Source organism: Dermacentor albipictus, chromosome 7 (assembly GCF_038994185.2).
Source record: "Dermacentor albipictus isolate Rhodes 1998 colony chromosome 7, USDA_Dalb.pri_finalv2, whole genome shotgun sequence".
In the NCBI taxonomy this organism is placed as follows: domain Eukaryota; kingdom Metazoa; phylum Arthropoda; class Arachnida; order Ixodida; family Ixodidae; genus Dermacentor; species Dermacentor albipictus.
In genome coordinates, this window is record NC_091827.1 from 78936195 (window position 1) to 78955560 (window position 19366).

Below are 19366 nucleotides of genomic sequence, written 5' to 3' on the forward strand. Positions count from 1 at the left end.
GCGCAGTACAATGAGTTTCACGTTTTCCGTTGAATGACCAACGTGAAAACTAAATTCTAGTTAGCGCATGTCGATAGTTGACACTGCACAGGTACATTTGAAATACATTTATTATTTTATTTCACCTTATCGCTTTTTATATGAGCTGCTACGAGCTAGTTGTGGCTGCAGGCACATTTCTCAGAAAAGCGTGTAAGCTGTTTTGAATTTTCGGCCAGTCCATACCTCCGTGTTGCACATTGTCTGTATTAGTTTTTTTCGCACAGCGATAGCACACTGACCCGCCTAGCAGCGTGCTCCACCACAGTGAGGTATGCTGCGGCCTAGTTTCCTAGCTATTTCATTTTTTACTCATACCTTTTTTAGCGTGATGGAGTGGTAGCTGCTCGGCCGGCCAATGTGTTAATATTCCGCGAAGAAAGAAGCCGACGGGAAACAGATAAATGCGCGTTTGAGGAATCGTAAAGCCCTCTCTACGAGGAACGCTCGGGCCACGGCTGGCGTGTTGCACCTCGTAGTGCACGTGATAGTGCGTATCACAAATTTCGCTTGGTACCTTAGAGGTGGACGTGCCACCTACATTTTCCGAACTTTGATATGGAGAATAAGTAAAAGTATAAACATACAGAACACTTACGTGAAAATGATATCAACTACTTTCTGGATAGAGTACAAGTGCACGGACTTAGCTTCCAAGCGTTATTAAGCCGTCCATGTTATTTCGCTGCGATGCACTGAAATCTGCAATAGGCTCTGGATCGCTAATTTATCTGCACTGAAAGAGGAACATAACTATTCTTGCTAAACTGGCTTGCGGGTTGGCCAACAGGAGTAGGTTTACGGGATTCCTGTTTTACACAGGAAAGCTGGCTTTCTCAACGTCTTTCTCCGAGAATTCTACATATGTAATGTTTTGCACTTGTTCTTTGCAGGTTGAACAATGAAGTTATACATGGTTAGCTACCTTTGGTGTCTGTACATAATTGCATGTAAGTACGACTATGCAAGCAATAGTACCAAAAGAATAGAGCAAAGGAGACTTTGTAGAGTTTACATTCATTTGCTTAAGTTTGTGGTCGATTCTTTTTCTGGATAATTGAGGCACACTTTTCGACATCGGCAGATATTAGGCATAGCCCACCATTGAATGGACTGCGATTTATATGTGATAACGTCATGATAATAACGGCATGATTACAATCAAACGACGATAACTGTATTACGACGTTGGTGTGACGACAACGGCATGAAGGGAGTGGAGTGGCAAAGATTGAGTGACGGCGATGAAACGATCACGACGGCCCTTCATGGCTTGCCGTGACCGTTCTAACGTGCCATTAACCACGCAAAGCCAGTAGAGATGTCTAGGGGACGGAGAAAGAGAACAATAAAAAAAAGAGAATGTAAAAGCAATTTATGAATATCTCGTGACCGGGCAGGCTTTCCCCTTCATCCTCTTTAGCGTGTAGTAAGGGAATGCGAAAATTTTATCTTTTAGATCTTGCATGAAACTCTATCTATGTATGCATCTGTCTGCCTGTCAGTCTACCTTTTTCCCCAAATAATATTATGTTATGCACACACCTTATAGCGCAAACTTGTGAACTGGAGAAGAAAATGTGGCTCAAATTTTCACTGACGTTTTCAGAAATTTTAGAGCATTAACGAACTATTTTACGTTTGTCAAAACATCATGGTGGCGCTTCAGAGGCGTTATCAGTAAGGCGACAGTAGGACTAGGTAACTGCGCCGCTACTTCATTTACTGGGTATCTGTGTTTTTGTTTATTTCTGTACTCTCCGGGTGATCTATATATATATTTTTTCGTGTAGTGACCATATCTTTTGTGGTGCCTGAAGGGGAACCCAACTCCACAGTATCAACGACGGACCCATCGACGAACTCATCGACAGACACATCGACGGATCCAACAACGACGTACCCATCTTGTATGATTTCTGTTCAAAATTATATATGAAAAAAGCTCTTCTCAAAATACCTAACTATTTAACCCAATGAATAAGCCTTCAATATCAATTATCCCTGAAATATGGTGCTGTACTTATTGTTTTTTTAAGGTAAGACAGACATTAAAATTCGGGAAAAGTAGTACAGAATAGTTGAACGTTGGTGGAAGAGAGCGTAGCGTCTACGTCTTATCGGTGCGTCGGCTCGAAGGGAGAAGCATAAGATGAAGCCCCGCTTGCTTGCTGTGCCGCTTGTTCCCCGATCGCCATACATTCCGCATTGTGAGTGTTAAAAAACAGAACCCTACGCAGCGTTACTGAATGAGTGAGTTCATTGTCTACAAGTCGTGACCCTGGACGCATTCGAACTGCAATCCTTCTTATATCCACACCTCGCACTTCGATTTCTCTGCAACTCTCTTCATTCATTGAGGCAAGTGGTGTTGCATGCACAAGATGTCACCGCTTCTTCCGCCGTTTATGATGATGGAACCATGAAGCTTCCGGAAATTTGGCTGGCAGACCTTGCCGTTTCATTCTGCCACCATCAAATGTCTTTTCCGGCGAAATCTTATTCACCTAACTGCATGCAAAGTTGGACATCTTGAAGGGGCAGCGCAATAAGACGATGGCAAAAGGCAGGAAACACACAGGACAGCGCTGAACTCACAACTAACTTTATTCGAAGGCATACGCACACTTAAGTACACAACCCATCGCCACGTGCTCTCCCGTCCATGGCGACATTATCAGTGCGCAGGCAAAAAAAAAAAACACGAAACACCATTTAATGTAATGCTACGTTATGAAGCGGCTTAAAAATTCAAATTCACTATCATGCAAGTTTATCGATGGCATGCTTACACAACGCGACCCTTTTTTTCTGATATAGAAGGCCTCAATAATCTCCCTCGTAGTCTGATTTTTGTGCGTGGAAAGTACTGTGGTGTTTTTATATATTGGAGTGCACCCATATTCAGAGCAATGCCGCGCGACATGCGAGTAGGCATTACCCGTTAGTGAGCGCCTATGTTCAGATAATCTAATATTGAGGCAGCGACCTGTTTGACCTATGTATACGTGACCGCAGGAAAGTGGAAGTTGATAAACGACTCCCATTCTTCAGTGCACAAACGGGGAAGTATGCTTAATAGTGCAGCCTTTCCCAGCATGAGAGGAGGCAGCCTGGGCCAATTTCCTATCGATCTTACCACAAATTTTGATCAACTTGTTAGGGGCGGAAAAAACAACCTTTATATCAAATCTGCCTGCTATATTCCTGAGATTATGTGATAGTTTATGTACATATGGAATTACAACCAGTTTTTTCTTCGTGTCGGCATGCTCAGGATTATTCATTCTTGTGGGTGCTGCTAGTTTTACACGTTTGACAAGCTTCTGTACTGTCTTGCGGATAGCATCCTCTCGAAAACCTGCCGCTCTCAAACGTTCCAGTTGTGTTAAGAAGCTCTTAGACGTCTTGTGAAAACACGATTTAGAGAGTGCGGAAAATAGAACCGAAAACGCAATGCCGTTTTTCACCACCTTGGAATGTGCGGAGTGAAAATTTAAAAGTGGTTTTTCTGACCTTGGGCAATACATCCAGCACACATGCGTATCAGTTAGCTTGAGCCTAGTATCTAAAAATTGTAGTTCATTCTTATCCGGCACTTCATGTGTGAAAACTAATCCTGAGCCACATTTGTGGAATATTTGAAGTATAATATGAACCATTTGTTGGAAATTAGTACTCTTCACAAAGATCAGGAAATCATCAACATATCTTAGCACTTTCAATGTTCGGTCATCTAGGTTACTTTCTATATTTCTGCCTATGCTACCTAGGAAAATGTTAGTTAGTACTGGTGCAACCTTGGACCCAATGCAAATTCCAGATTTTTGTCGGTAAAAATTTCCTTTCCATTCAACAACAGTTGGAGCTAAATAAAAAGAGAGAATCTCGAGAAAACTGCTGACTGATACACCACAGCTGCTAGAAAATTTAAGCTCATCATTGTCCTCGGTGATACAAAGTTTAATGCTTATCATTAGTTCGTCATGTGGAATGTTATAGTACAAGTCTTGAACATCTATGCTGAAAATATTACAACTACCAGGATTAGATTGAATAAGGAAGCTGATAAGATCATCCGAGTTTTTTACCACAAACGATCCGTTTGTGGTAAATCTCTTATCTCTGTGGTAAATCTCTGTGGTAAATCTCTGATCACCAATGATTGCAAATGCATTTGTAAGTATCCCGAGACCACTCGCTGCCAAGTATCCTTTTCCGTGACTATTGCTCGAAATGGAATGTCCGGTTTGTGGGTCTTTGCTGCGAAGAATATGTCCAAATTAAGATTTTTAGCTTTTTTTACTGACGAAGCCATTTGCTCTAGGTTGTGGTTGTGCAGCAGCGACAGTGCGCGCTTCTTGACTTCAGCGGGTTTTAGATCTATCGCTCTGAAATTTTTCTCTATTGCATCTTGCGCTTTTTTACAGAAGATATTCTCTGGCACTACAACAAAAAAGCCTTCCTTATCAGAGATCAAAATATGAAGGTTTCTACTCACAGCTTAATCTACACAATTGTTTACAGTCTTATTTTTCGAGCGCCTCGCTCCTGATCGTCCCAGCGCGTCCACACACTCTGCTATGAAGCGTGGTCTTTCTTCGTCGTACCCCCGGTGGGCGACTGTCCTAGCCATAGTGACCTTCTCCGCTGGGGTGAAGCTTGGCTCGTAGGCGAATTTTGGGCCGAGACCAAGGGTTCTTCTGTGCTCTTCTGGTAGACTCTCGTCGCCAAGAACCAACACTTTTGCTTCGAGCATCCTCTTCTTTTGTGGTTTTGGAAGGGTAGGCCAAGCGCTGTTCCACAACCAGTCGGCTATATGATAGGATGTCTTACGCCACTCCAGGAAATCCCTTCTGCTCTTGCCTTTGTCTTTTTCCTGCCAGCAGGCTGTGCGCTGCGGCTGTGCGCTGTGCGCTGCATTCAGTAACGCTGCATATCCGCATGACAGTACAGAAGCTTGTCAAACGTGTAAAACTAGCAGCACCCACAAGAATGAATAATCCTGAGCATGCCGACAAGAAGAAAAAACTGGTTGTAATTCCATATGTACATAAACTATCACATATTCTCAGGAATATAGCAGGCAGATTTGATATAAAGGTTGTTTTTTCCGCCCCTAACAAGTTGATCAAAATTTGTGGTAAGATCGATAGGAAATTGGCCCAGGCTGCCTCCTCTCATGCTGGGAAAGGCTGCACTATTAAGCATACTTCCCCGTTTGTGCACTGTAGAATGGGAGTCGTTTACCAACTTCCATTTCCCTGTGGTCACGTATACATAGGTCAAACAGGTCGCTGCCTCAATATTAGATTATATGAACATAGGCGCTCACTAACGGGTAATGCCTACTCGCATGTCGCGCGGCATTGCTCTGAACATGGGTGCACTCCAATATATAAAAACACCACAGTACTTTTCACGCACAAAAATCAGACTACGAGGGAGATTATTGAGGCCTTCTATATCAGAAAAAAAGGGTCGCGTTGTGTAAGCATGCCATCGATAAACTTGCATGATAGTGAATTTGAATTTTTAAGCCGCTTCATAACGTAGCATTAGATTAAATGGTGTTTCGTGTTTTTTTTTGCCTGCGCACTGATAATGACGCCATGGACGGGAGAGCACGTGGCGATGGGTTGTGTACTTAAGTGTGCGTACGCCTTCGAATAAAGTTAGTTGTGAGTTCAGTGCTGTCCTGTGTGTTTCCTGCCTTCTGTCATCGTCTTATTGCGCTGCCCCTTCAAGATGTTCAACTAGTAGCAACTCGCCCAAATGTCGATCCTTCTACAGGCAAAGTTGGACTGCGTTATCGGCGTTCTAAAGAATCCAAACACCTCCTTCGTTCGTGACATCCTTAAGCCGCCCCCTGACAAGAATGTGTAGGACGCCCTTAATGCTGGGCTTCTTCGCCGCACGACAGAATTTTACCAAAGTCGGCCGAAGCTTCTGCTCATCATGGAAGAACTTGGTGTTCAAAAACCAACTCAGTGACATCGTTGCATGCGTCACCTCCGTCGGAGCGACTCAGCACCAGTGAACACTACGGTTTTCAAAGAGCAGTTTTTTCAGCGACTGCCTTAAAAGGAACGCATGATTCAAAGCGTGTAGCCCGCTGACCCGCTGGAAGGTTTAGTTGGAAAGCAGACAAATTTATGAATGTCGGCGTCCCAGGCATTGCTGCAGTCCACTGTGGTCACACTGCTGCCGACGACACGCCATCTCGTGATGAGCATCTTGAGCGCATCATCATTGAATCGAGTGCAGACGTCGCGCAACAAGTCGACAAGCTTGCAACTCAGATGACTAGATTTCGTCCACCAGTTTAGTCCATAATATTTAGCTCAAACTTTAATGGGCGCAGCCGCCGACTTTCTCCTTCACCGTCTCGGTGGTGTTCAATCTGTTGGTACCACGCCCGTCCCGTTAGCCTCGCTCTGCAGTGCCGTCAACCTTGCATTTTCGCGGGAAATTACCGAGTCTTGCACCGAGGACAGCCAGTATTGTCAGCCCCAGGACCAGCCGTCTATTTCACGTGAGCGATCGCGTGACCAAGGTTCTCATACCGCTGTAGACACCAGCGCAGAAATTCCGCGTTATTCAGCCGACGTTGTCAGATTGTCAGCGACGTGACCATTCGATGCGTTTACTCACTGCCATCGGTGGCTCAACTATTAAAACTTACGTCAACGATTGGTCACTGTGGAGGCTGGACTGAAGGAGAAATTTCGCTGGTGTTCTCTTGTAGCCGACATCCGAGTTCTAGTCATACGCGCTGACTTTGTGCGGAATTTCAAACTCCTGGTTGACGTCCGGCAACATCGTCTCATTGCCACAGAAACCCACTCGAGTGTCGAAGGCATCTCATCGCATGTTCCACAACTGCAACTTCTCCACACGCATTCAGCATTCCATCGCCCTTGTCAGCAGTCCTTACGGAATTTCCGTACTTTTTCATTCCGCAATTCACTGACACACCCCTGGTACATAAATGAACGCACCTCTTCATCGCAAAACGGGCACAGGTCCCCGCAGGACCACGTCCCGTAGCACCAGACTACTTCAAGGTTGCTCGCCAAGAATTTGAGGACATGCTCGAACTTGGTTCTGTGTGGCCCTCATCAAGCGCGTGGCTCCGAGAGCTCCACATGGTGCCCAAGAAGAGTGGTGATTGCAGACGTTGCGGTCATTATTGCGCTTTGAATAAAGTAACCATTCCGGACCGATTCCCGATTGCGCATTTAGAGGATTTTACTGCCGCACTACAGGGCTGTACAATATCATTGAATGGATTCGGCAATAACGTATCACCAGATCCCTGTCGAGCCCTCCGACATGCAAAAAAGTGGTATCATCACTCGTTCTGGCATGTTTGAATACGTTCGTATGTCGTTCGGACTTCGCAACATGGCGGAGACGTTTCAGTGCTTTGTTGACGAAGTACTTCGTGGCCTCGCCTGTTGCTTCATCTCTTCAGATAATATCCTTGTCTTCAGTTGCAGTAGATTCGAACGGAACACTCACCTGCACCAAGTATTCACGCGACTGCCGAAGTAGGGCCTGATTCCCAGTGCCGCGCTGAGCGACGTCGGTGTCTCAGAGTTAGATTGTCTTGCCCATCGTGTCAATTGTCGTGGAATCCGGCAATTTCCAAGCCGTGTCACCGCCATTTCCGAATTTACACGACCTACAACAGTGAGAAGAGCTTGTGAGTTTTTAAGGCTCATGAGTTATTACCGCAGGTTCCTGCAACGCTGCGCCAGCACCTTGGAGCCGTTCCTGACTTGCAGGGTGGCCACATGAGACCCAGTGTTCCTTTACCTTGGACAGAAGCAGCCGCCACAGCATTCGAAAATACAAAAGTTGAACACTCCAAGGTGGCACCTTTGCTCACCCTATACCCCACAGCCTCACCTCTGTTATGGTCGATGCTTCCTATGTGCCTGTTGGTGTTGTCCTCCAGCAGTTTGGCGCTGGCATAAGGCAGCCACTCTCACTTTTCTCTTCAGATGACACCCCAAGACCGGCGCTATAGCCATTTTCGCCGCGAGTGGCTGGTTATATCCCTTGCTGCCAAACTCTTTCGCCACTACCTCAAGGGTCTTCTGTTCTTCATACTGACCGCTCACAACCTTCTAACGTACGTCCTTAATTCAAACAGCACCTCGTGTGCTCCTCGTGATCATAGAAACGTGACGTAGACCTGAGTTTACCAGCGATATTCGTCATGTCAACAGCGACGACAAGTCAGTGGCTGATGCATTATCTCTGCTGGACGTCGACTCGACCTGCGTCATCAGACCCCACGTAAATTTGACTCCTTGGTCACAGCACAGCGCGATGACGATGATCTGCCTAAGCTCCGCGCCACTGGTACTTCACTCGTGCTTGAAGAAATTTTCATGCCTGGCAGTGACGCTACTACTATCTCTGATGCTTAAAAGAAGCGCTGTCATCAATATGTGCCACCAGCGTTTCGCCTGTATTTGAAGCCCTACATACCCTGTCCCACCCACGAAAGAGAGTGAGTGCCATTAAGTAACGTCTACATATTGTGGCCCCCTATTAAAGCTGCTGTTCAGAGCTGGATGCGCGGTTGCTTGAAATGCCAACAGGCGAAATTTTCTAGACCTACAGCCGGCCCAAGAGAAAGTTTTCCCCCTCCTCATGCCAGCTTCAGTCATATATCCACGTAGATATCATTCGCCATTTGCCTCCCGTGCAAGTACATCGATACATATTATTACGGTATGATTGAGCGATGCTCAAGAGACGAGCCACCGCGAGAACGACCAAGTTGGTCGGTGCCCTTGGCACGAGCGAGTATCAGCCTGGCTACCTGGCTCCAGTGTAAATAGCGTGTAAATAGCATGTCTCGTCTGTGTCTTTCCACACGTAATATTTCTGTTGGAGGTCAGCGATCCCCGTCGTCACCACGGAACACCGAAGTGGTCGGCACACCGAGCTTTTCACCATGCCTCCCGGTGACGAGCCCGCCTCCGCTACGGCTTCGGCTTGTCCGACTGCTCCAATTGTCACGGTTGCGCCACATCATGACCCAGGTGTGTTCTCTGGCCTGGAGTGACAGGATGTCGACGACTGGATCAAGCTGTATGAACATGCCAGCGCAAATAACAGGTGGGACCCAACGATTATGCTCGCCACTGCCATCTTTTATCTTGGCAGCGCACCACGCGTGTGGCACCAAACACATGATGACGAAATAACCAGTTGGGACAGTTTCAAAGAAAAACTACGGGAACTGTTCGGTGACCCCATTGGGCACAAGGCTGCCGTGAGAAAGGCTTTTGCGTCTCGTGTTCAGTCACCTACAGAGCCATACGTTTCCTACATCCTCGACGTTTTGGCTCTATGCCGTAAAGCTGACGATCATATGTCCGAAGCAGATAAAGTCGCACATGTGCTAAAAGGCATCGCCGACGACGCTTTCAATTTGCTTATTTTCGGCAAGTGACGACTATCGACGCCATTATAAAAGAATGCCGTCGCCTGGAACAGGCTAAGAGCCGCCGTATCTCACACCACATTGCGCGCCTACCCAACATTGCTGCTACGTCGACATGTGAGGGCGGACCACGTCAGACCACCACCTGTGACAACGTCACCCGTGTTGTTCGCCGCGAACTCGAGGCCGTCTGTTTACCAGCCTTCTCCACGCCGCCTCTCGATCCACCAGCAACCACCATTGCGATGGTTCAGGCTGTCGTCAGACAGGAATTTGAAAACATGGGTCTAAACACCGTGTGTTCCATGTCGCGACCCAGCGTTCCCCAGTTATTTAACGGCATAGGGTACAGAAGGTCGAAAGGTTCGGGAATAAGTGGGGGCGTAAGTCCGAGGAGGTGGTGGTGGCCATCGGTTGCAGCAGTGACGGGCGACGTGGCTGATGCGACAACAGTGGAAGCAGATAGGCCTGTCATCAGGTGTACGCCATTCGGACGTGTTGCAGCGAGATGTGGCAGGACAATATTAACGCGCATCGACTACTTTAGTCGTTCGCCAGAAGCTGTTCCGCTTACAAACATTACCACAGAAACAGTCGCACAGGCTGTTGTCGAAGTCTGGATCAGCCAATATGGCGTAGTCTCTACTACAGCAACTGACCGCGGTCGTCAGTTTGAGTCCACACTTTTCCGTAACATCTAGAAAAACATGGTATCACCGAAGTTAAGATAACTGCCTGCTATACGGCGTATAGAAGAATGGTGGAACGCTTTCGTCGACAGTTAAAGGCTTCCTCAATGTGTTCCGACAATACCAAGCCATGGACGAAACGTCTTCTGCTTGCCATCTTGTTCCTCTTGTTGCTCTTGACTCCGGACTGCACTGAAGCGCGGCATGCAGAGTTCTACGACAGAACTTGTTTTTGACACAGCATTCCCCGTGCCCGGAGAATTTTTCGGTACGCAGTCATAACCTGTATCCTGCGAAATCACGAACTGCGCAAGCCGACTGCAAAATTGTTGGACACCGTTCTTCCACCACCTCTTCGTCCCTCCTTTCGAAACACATTTGTCTGCCAGCACCACAGCGATTGCATGCACACACGTCTTCGTAAGCCGAGACGAATTCCCTGCTCTGCTACAACCACCGTACGATGGCTCCTTCAGGGTGCTCAGCCGTACGCCCAAACGCCTTGCAGTAATCATAAGTGGGCGCGAAGGCACCGTGTTTATTGACCGCCTTAAACCGGCTGATTTAGACCATGAATCGGTAAGCATCCCCAACGCCGCCAGCGTCTTCCAACCTACTTATCACCGTGATGGAGTGCGCTTTGCTAAAGATACCACTTTCATTTCATCTTTTCGCACCGTTCAGCAGCCCTGCGGCTTCCTCACTTGGGGGAGCGCCCTGTTGCGTCTACTACATTTCGGTGCATCAGCTCGAAGAGAGAGGAGGACGATGAAGTCGCTCGTGGTTGGTGTGCCACTTTTTCTTTGATCGCCATATGTTCGCCACTGTGAGTGGTAAAATGGATATTACTACCTACGTGACTGAATGGGATGCTTCATTGCCTGCAGGAGAACTATCTAACTGAAAAATGACGTAAGATAACAGCGCCACTTCTTTGGTGGGAAAAACCACGTCTTATTAAACACACCACTAGCATGCGAGTTAGTCAAAGGGCACAATAAACTGCATTGCCTATCAATTTTTTCAGCGAGTTATTTTCAGTCATCAGATTTACCGGGCTACCGCGAGCCATTTACAAGAACTTACGTGTAGCTCCCTAAATTCTGTAAGGGCTTGCGCACCCTGAAAACGTATTTGCTTTACAGCCACTGAGCTGTGGCACCTTCTGCTGCTGAATTCATCAAGCGGCAAGGTCAGCGAACACAACTTCTGCATGCAATCGCTGAAGGGCTGTGGCCTTTTGTTGCTGTACTCTTCAGTTTGGCTGCGAAAAAGGAAGCTTTAGCTCGGGGGAAAGAATAAACCGCTTCTCTCCGGAAGAGCTAGATCTAATAATTTGAAGTTTGTTGCATTTAAAAGAAATAGCTGAAATCTAGAGACTACTCGTAGAAAATATTTTTGTACACGCCGTAAGATACCTTACAAGAAGAATTGAAGTTGCCTCTTTTTCAGGATACGAAATTGTCATGTTTACAATTATATGATTCAGCTTTCAAAGCAACACCAGAATTCTGCAAATTACGTCTATTAGTACATCTAAAGCGTGCAAACTTTATGTATTATACATGGCTGTCAAACAGACCCCAACTGTATCAGTAGAGCGCTTTTGAATCCCCTGTAAACAGCGTACCAAATTAATGTAGGATACAAATTATTATATCAAATGTGTTCCCCACCGAAACACTAACAGATCCAGTTTACAGAACTGTGATGTCTGTATTAGTGCAGAGTTAAGAATTTGTGAACATCATGTTTCTACCCTTCTCAAACTTGCCAACATTTAAAAGTTACTTTTTAAGAATTCGGGCCCTAAATCAAAATTACGCTTGCAGCAGACGCCGGATTTACCACTGGTTTATTGAAACATCAACGTTCTTCTCACCACTAATTTTTCTGCGCAAGCGCACATGTCAAAAAAGAGACCGGTTAGACACACTGAAGATTACAAACGCACCCCGATAAAAACCGCCACTTTTTCTCTGTGACAAGTACAGATAGGTAGTTTATGCAAAGCAGCTCGTTCTTTCAGATCTGAAACGCTTCAAGTAGTTCGTACTCGTGCTTTAACTGGCGATAATTCTAGTGCGGTAAAACAAAGAACTGCAGCAGTTACAGTCTTTCACATACAAAGCCAGGTTGCTGCCTGTGACCGATCGCAGCGTGTAGTCGTGCTCCCTGTGGCATTGCTTTAAACACTGCCCCGTCCGGCCAATATATACTATAACATAAGGCGGGGGAATTCAATAAACCACCCTGGCAGCACAGTTATCGAATTTTGTTCTGTGTTTGGTTGTGCAGGCTGAATCTTTTTCACAGCGGAAGATGCGGGCGCAGAGATCGGAAAGCCTGGGGGTGGAGGCTGAAAACAACAAGTTAACACCAAATTTTTACTCTTTTCAGCACCTGATAAATGTGATGAAAGTAGGGGACAACCTCTTTATTTCTTGCCTCTTCTCATTGGAAATCGAAATTCACAGGTGGTTGCTTCATTTTTCATGCGAAGATTTCACGAACAATCAACAGCAGAGACGACGGAAAACTAGACGCAATGAGCCTGTCCACCTGCTCTGCAAGGCTGTGCTGTATAACGTGCGCGCAACTTTTCTTTATTGCGTTCATGTAACACATATTCGCAATGCTGCATTCAACCAATTTAGAGAGGGCTGATGCGAACCAGTTGGCCCAGCAATTCACGGCCCAACATCTAGTAATACACGTTGGATTTCATGCATGCGTTCTCTACAAGAGGCATGTTGTGGTTTGTTTTTTAAGAGGAATCCCAAATTCTCAAGCTTAGAGCGCTTGATATGTCAGGGCGCTAGTGGAATTATACCGCCAAGGCAGGTACAAAAAGCTGAAGCTACTTTATTATTTGAGAGGTTGTAGAAACTTGAGACATTTCACACAGCTTGTTATGCTTGTTATTACTTCAGTTTTATATTATTTATAAAACCGTTCCCTTCTGCCTTTCTATCAAAAGCATGATACTGCTCGACTGGACCATAAAAAAAGGCTCCGACATCACTAACTTCACAAAGTTCTGACAAATTCAATGAAGTATTCATCAACGTGGTATCTGTTCCACCATCATACATAATTGCGCACACAAACGATGAAGTTACACAAAGGATCGTAAGAAACATAAACAACCAGAATGCTTGGCTTACTATAAAATTATGTGTTTTCTAGTTAGTTTTTTTTCAGCGGTAGTATTGTTGACTTTACAGCCTTGAAAGCGCCTCAGTGCTTGAAGCCTTGCATCACACGTACTAGTTTTGCAGTTACAGCAAGAATTAACTTTTGCTACTTTTCGGTAAAGCAACATACCGGTGTGAGACCTTGTTCATTGCACAAAACACATTTTTATGCGTACTTCCAAACAGTGCCTCATTGCCGGTACGCTTTTGCAACCATTTGCCATTGGTCATTATTCGGCGCATTGAAAAGAGCATACGCACAGCACACGTACTTTCATTATTTATTTTCATTAGTAAGATTTGCCCTAAGTGAGCATAAATAGCGGGTCGAAAAGGCGATGTCCTTGAAAAATAGAACATTGACAAAAAAGGGAGGTCTTTCACGCAATGTCTGCGAAAATAGCAATACCTGGGTTGCCTATGATCCTATTCAACGGCAACTACATGAATATCAAAAGGCGGTGACCCAGACTAAGAAGGATGATGCGCAGGAAAGATAAGTAGTGTCACGCCCTACTGGCTACTCTGCACCTAGTGAAGAGAAAATAAAAATATGAAACGGTAAAGCATCAAGAAGCTTAAATACGCTCGTGCAGGTGTGTTCATTAAGAAGGAAGCGATAATGATAGAAGCAAAAAATGCCTACAAATTCTGCACTGCTGCAGGCGAATAATACCAGATGAGCGATCATCGTACAGAAAGCCCGAATTCTTGTATGTCTACAAGAGAAGAGTGCCCCTAACAGAGGCTGTGTCAAACAATGTTTTGTTTTCACAATCCAGAAGGGTGAATCAGGCCCACTAAATGAGCCCATTCAGAGGACCGCAGCTTGCGTGGCGATGCTGTATAGTCCTCTTCCGGTGCCAAGAAACAAGACGCAAACATTTGCGGCTCATACGTTTATACCGCAAAGTCGGTTTTATACAACAGCGGTAGCTTAATAGGCTTGGCTTACCTCATTTATCGCTTAAGTTTAGAAGGCCTTGAGCCAGCATCTATTCAACACAGGCTGATCCTGTGAAAGACAAGTCCTTTTATCTTAACATTGATCCAGCAGCGTCCCCTGCGCGGTGACTGTTGTCCGCTTCACGTCTCTATACCCCTGCGATCCCCTGTTTTGCTTAGCATAACTCTTGTGCGTTGTCATTTGCGTTTATTTCGTTGTTCCACTTCTTGAAGTATTCATCAATAGTTCGAATTTTGAAGATGCAACTTTTAAAAAAGACTGAAGATCAAAATGTATGCGCAATAGGTACAATGTCTTTTTCTTGAGAGACAGCAATGTAAATCACTTACCGTTTCTACACATGGACAGGGCGTCCTGAGGAATGCGAGGGACCCGAGGAAGACTTCCGAATTGGCCTATGTGAGCAACCTCTTAGAGTGGGAGTGTCTTGCGGCCGCACCGGCCATGAATAGTGTCACAAGAGGTGGCACTTTAACCGGAAATTAGGAGGCTGTTTCTACTTTTGGTTTACGGGATGTGGAGGAAATAATAACAGTTTTGCTACCAAGGAGGATTGCAAAGACACCTGCTGCAAACCGAGTAGTAAGTAAATTGTTATTTGCTCTTTCTGTGTGCAAACAAAAAGAATTTCAAATTGTTGATTTGGACTAGGTCACTATAACACATTGTCTTTTCGCAAGCACCAGTGCAAATTATTGTAATGTAATTGATATATTGTCAAACTATCATGACTTCCTTGAAATTTTTTAAGCTACACCGGGTAGCCTTTACGCTCAGTCGCTACAGTAAATTTTTGTCTTACACAATGTTGCTGTATTTACAAAGAAGAAACAAAAAATTTTTCTTAATTAACAAAGTTGAACAGTTCAAATGTAGCTATTAAAATAAAAATCGTGGCATTACTTTGTCAGCTCATTGACTCCAGGAGACATATGCAATCTCATTGTAGAACGGTTTCAGAGGAATTGCGAAAAAGGATGTCCTGATGGCACCACATTGTGTATTACGATATATATTGCCGAAGTCAACTGATGCAGTCGGAGTGGTCGTAGAAACAGTGTGTCTATGCGGAGATTGCAACACATGTCAAGCTTAAGCATGTGGTCTGCATAGGCGGGTAAAGAAGATGACTGTTTCGCTTGGAGGAGAAGCATTGGAAACAACATAAAGCTTTAGCATTGCAGTTGATCTCCCGACACGGTGCTCTAGTGATACGCAAAGGCACCATTATTCGACGCAGGCCTTGGCACCCTGGCAGAAACAAGACGTGTAAAAAGTTTGGTGCCATAATGAACGCCCGCAGCAGCGTGAACAGTGTCGTACATTCGTTGGTGTACGAGATGATGGTAACTGAACACCATTTGCGTTCGTCAGCGCGCATTGACGAGATCAGGTGCACTTATCTTGGCGTAAAGTTTAGTATCAGTCGCATTCAGGTCACCATGGTGTCTTACGTCGAAAATTCCTGAGCAGAAACGCTGTTTGTGCGGAGAACAAACATTCGTGCAGTGGATGTAGAAACGCTGCCCTCATTGCGGCACAGCTGGTTCAACAAAGGGTGACGTTGCGTCCACTTAGCGTGTCGTTTTTACAGGCACTCTCACTGCCCACTTCTGGAAGCATTTTAATCACCCACGCGTTGGCACATGCGAATCAATACCAAGAAAATATGATTGTGGCGCCAATGGCACGTACTCGCCTCGACTGTCGGTATAATTGCGATCGGAACGAAAGCCCATGTGCGAGACAATTTCATAGCAGGGCCACGCACAGCTGATTTCTGGAACCGAATACTACTAAGGGTCATTGTAATCGTTATTTAAACACCAGAGAGAGCTTTTGGATCGCTGGTGAGGATGTGCTGTGATAACACACTGGTTTATGTCACTGCCAATGATTTGTATGTCATGGAGCTCAGGAAGTCATGTGTCGCTACACAGTTGAAATTTAGAGCCCCGAACATGACACTACTGAACTAACTTCTGAGGCGCCTATATAACACCGGAACAAGGCGTTTGCGTGAGTATTCACTGCAAAAGTCGCCAGTAGTCCATCCAATCTGAACTTTGCCCACGCTTTACCCACGACCTACTTTGCCCATAAATGTAATAAACAGGAATAGGTTGCCTGAGAAAGGCTGGCCAGCCTTTCGATAGGCGGACCTATATTCGTCAACGGTGGCTTCATCATCCTCGACATGTCAATTTTAACAGGTGAGCAGAGTGATGTTACGTGCGGCCGTTGTTGGTGGCGTGGCTGCAAAGAGAGAGAGCGGAATGAATAAGATCGTTGTCGGTTGACGTCCCTGGATGTGGCTTCTAAGACGAGGGGACAAAAGCTGGAAACTGACAAGGTGGCATAAAAAAAGAAAAAGAAGGGCATAGGATGCGTTTGAGCGAGCGAGACATTAAGAGGCCTTCAGAGAACTGAACAGAAGCCGTAGGTGTCATTGGCGGCCTGCGTTTGTGCCTGCAAACGAGCTACTCAGCCGATCAGTCCGCTAGTAACAAAAAAGATCAATGGAACGAATGGCTTGAGTTGTGCAGCAGCAGTGTCGGGCAGTTTTGAACGTGTTGTGACGTTGACACGGAGTCTAGAGTCAATGCATGAGGTATTAAGAAGGCAGCAGCTTGGTCATTCAAGAGATGTCAGCCTCCGGAGTTCGGTGCAAGAGTCGTCATGGCGGTACACAGAAGTGGCACCATCCTTTGTGGTGCAGGCGCCGAAAAAGATATTCTCGTGTTTGGGACTTTGGGACGAGTTGGTTGGGGTCTTAAAGAAGAACGAAGGAAAGAAAAGATAAGATAACAAAACGGAGAAAGAAATCGGAGAGTGAGAGCAGAAAAGATCTGACTAGATTCCAGCCTCTAAAAGTGGAGGTACAAGGAAACTATTGTCCAAGTTATATAATCACGACCTGGCGTTAGACGACGTTAGACAGGTACCACCGCCGCTAGCTACGTACGTCAGACGCACGTGTGTGGAAATGCAGCATAGATGCGCATTCCTCTAGGCACTCAACCAAGCGAAAACGCCCAATTGAACTAATTAAAATTGGCAAAGGAAATTTGGCACGTAGCGACCAACTATTTCTAAAAGCTGTAACTTAAATTTGAAACTATCATATCATCCACGAATGGCCCTATAACTTAAAACTATTCCAATAATATTTATTCCCATCTCCTGACGTTATATTTACGCAACCGCTGAGGCAAGGATCGGGCGGTGACCAGCAGGTTTGTCTGAACAGACCAACCAAACGCTCTCCTCGTTTATAGGCAGTCACTTTTATTTGCTTTAAAAACGAATAGCATTGCCTGCAGTGAGCGGCTTGTCTTATCTAATTGGTTGAGAAGAGGCGAGAAGCACGGTCAAGTGGAGAGGGACTCGATAGGGCCGAGCTGGTACGCTCAAAATTGACAACCGGATGAAGAAGGTGGCGCCGGCGTCTGTGAGTGGTTCACTTTTCCACACTTAGCTTGAGGCACTGGTCGAAAATCGTGGTGGCATGCAACGGATGGTTAATAATGCCGCTAAGACGGATCCTCAGCAAATAATTGTTGGCCGAGCAAGGTCGTAAACATGGCGAAAGTGCTCGAAAACGTTACACGGCTACACAATAAGTTTTATTGTAGGCAAATAAACCCATGCTCTCCGTCATGTGCGAGTAGACACTGACTGAGCGATTGGCAGCAGCCATCTTTTATTCCTATCGAAATGGGCTAGCCTGCGGCTATTCAGAGTAAAGTTCAGTTTTGTGCGGCAATGATGAGTGCTTGTAAGACCTTCGCCAGGCGTTCAGTGTGCTCCCCCTAAGTCTTCTAATACACAATGATGTCATCAATGTAAACATTGCAAAAAATTCTAATATATGGCTATAGAACATTGTTCATCACCCTCTTGAGCAATGCGGGTGAGTCCTTCCAGAGAAAAGGTAGCCGGTTATATTCGTATATGTCGAATGGTGCAACGAAGCCGGAAAAAGTGTTTGTCTCCTCTGACAGTGGCTCTTGCCAGAAGCCTTCGCACACGTCCAAGCGAGAATCGCTTTAAAGCCCCCGGTTTCATCGATTATTTCGTCAATAAGTGGCAATGGAAAGCCAAATAAGTTCGTCTGTTTGTTGACCTGCCTGTAATCAGTACAGAGACGACATGTGTCTACTCCTTCAGGAGCAATGATGATCGGAGAAGCGAAAGCAGTGGTTGATGGGTGGATCACACCGGCGTCAAACATCTTCTATATTTCTTCCTTCAACCAATGTTTCTTCTCTAGCCACCTAATGTAAGCCTTGCGTTTCACTATACTCTTGCCGCGATGCTCAAACGGGACTTCAAACTTTGATGTGGCCTTCAGATAGCCCCCGACGCATATTATTTATGAATACAGGTTGATAATGTGCGCCGATGTAGTGGGCTTCCGTTGACGTTCAGCAAGTGAAACCGAAGACATTTTGCGGTCATCTCGAGTAGTGACTTCCCATCCCTATAGAGGTTTAATCGCACATGTTGCATGACTGGGCGAGGCAAGAGCAGCTGATATTTTACTCCGTCAAGTACGAGAGCGTTAGTTAAGGTTATTTTTCCTTTAAATGTGATCAACACTTCCACGCACTCATTATACGTCTGTTTCTTGCCGTCGTAAGCAAACACTGTCACAGGATAATTTTCAACAACGCTTAGGTCCGGAATTTCGCTCTTGTTTACAACTGTTATCGAAGCTCCACTACCATTTGTCCTTGTCCCTTCCATTTGCCCTTCCATTTGCTGGTACAGAAATGTACACGAGCTTGGCATGATCGGCAAGAATGATGGTGTCTTTAAATGAGAGAGGGTGACCTCCCGATATCAACTTGGTCCCGTTTTCACACCGCAGCGTGTGATATTCATAGGATGATGTACTGTAGCCATTAGAAGTACTTTTTTGATGCTGCAAAGTGCATAAATATTTCATATTTGTAAGCAAGTCATCAACAGTATGTGGAGTTTGTAATTGTACCTCACGCTGCAT

General features: G+C 45.6%; 1 long non-coding RNA gene across 1 annotated transcript in view; it reads left to right on the forward strand.

The window, feature by feature from the left end:
* The window catches only part of LOC135899000 (uncharacterized), a 39157-nt gene that overhangs the window by 6277 nt on the left and 13514 nt on the right, over window positions 1-19366 (forward strand). Inside the window, exons 2-4 of the long non-coding RNA XR_010563485.1 lie at window positions 933-989; window positions 1833-1949; window positions 14707-14940. This is a non-coding gene — a long non-coding RNA (uncharacterized lncRNA). The remainder of the gene's footprint in view (window positions 1-932; window positions 990-1832; window positions 1950-14706; window positions 14941-19366) is intronic.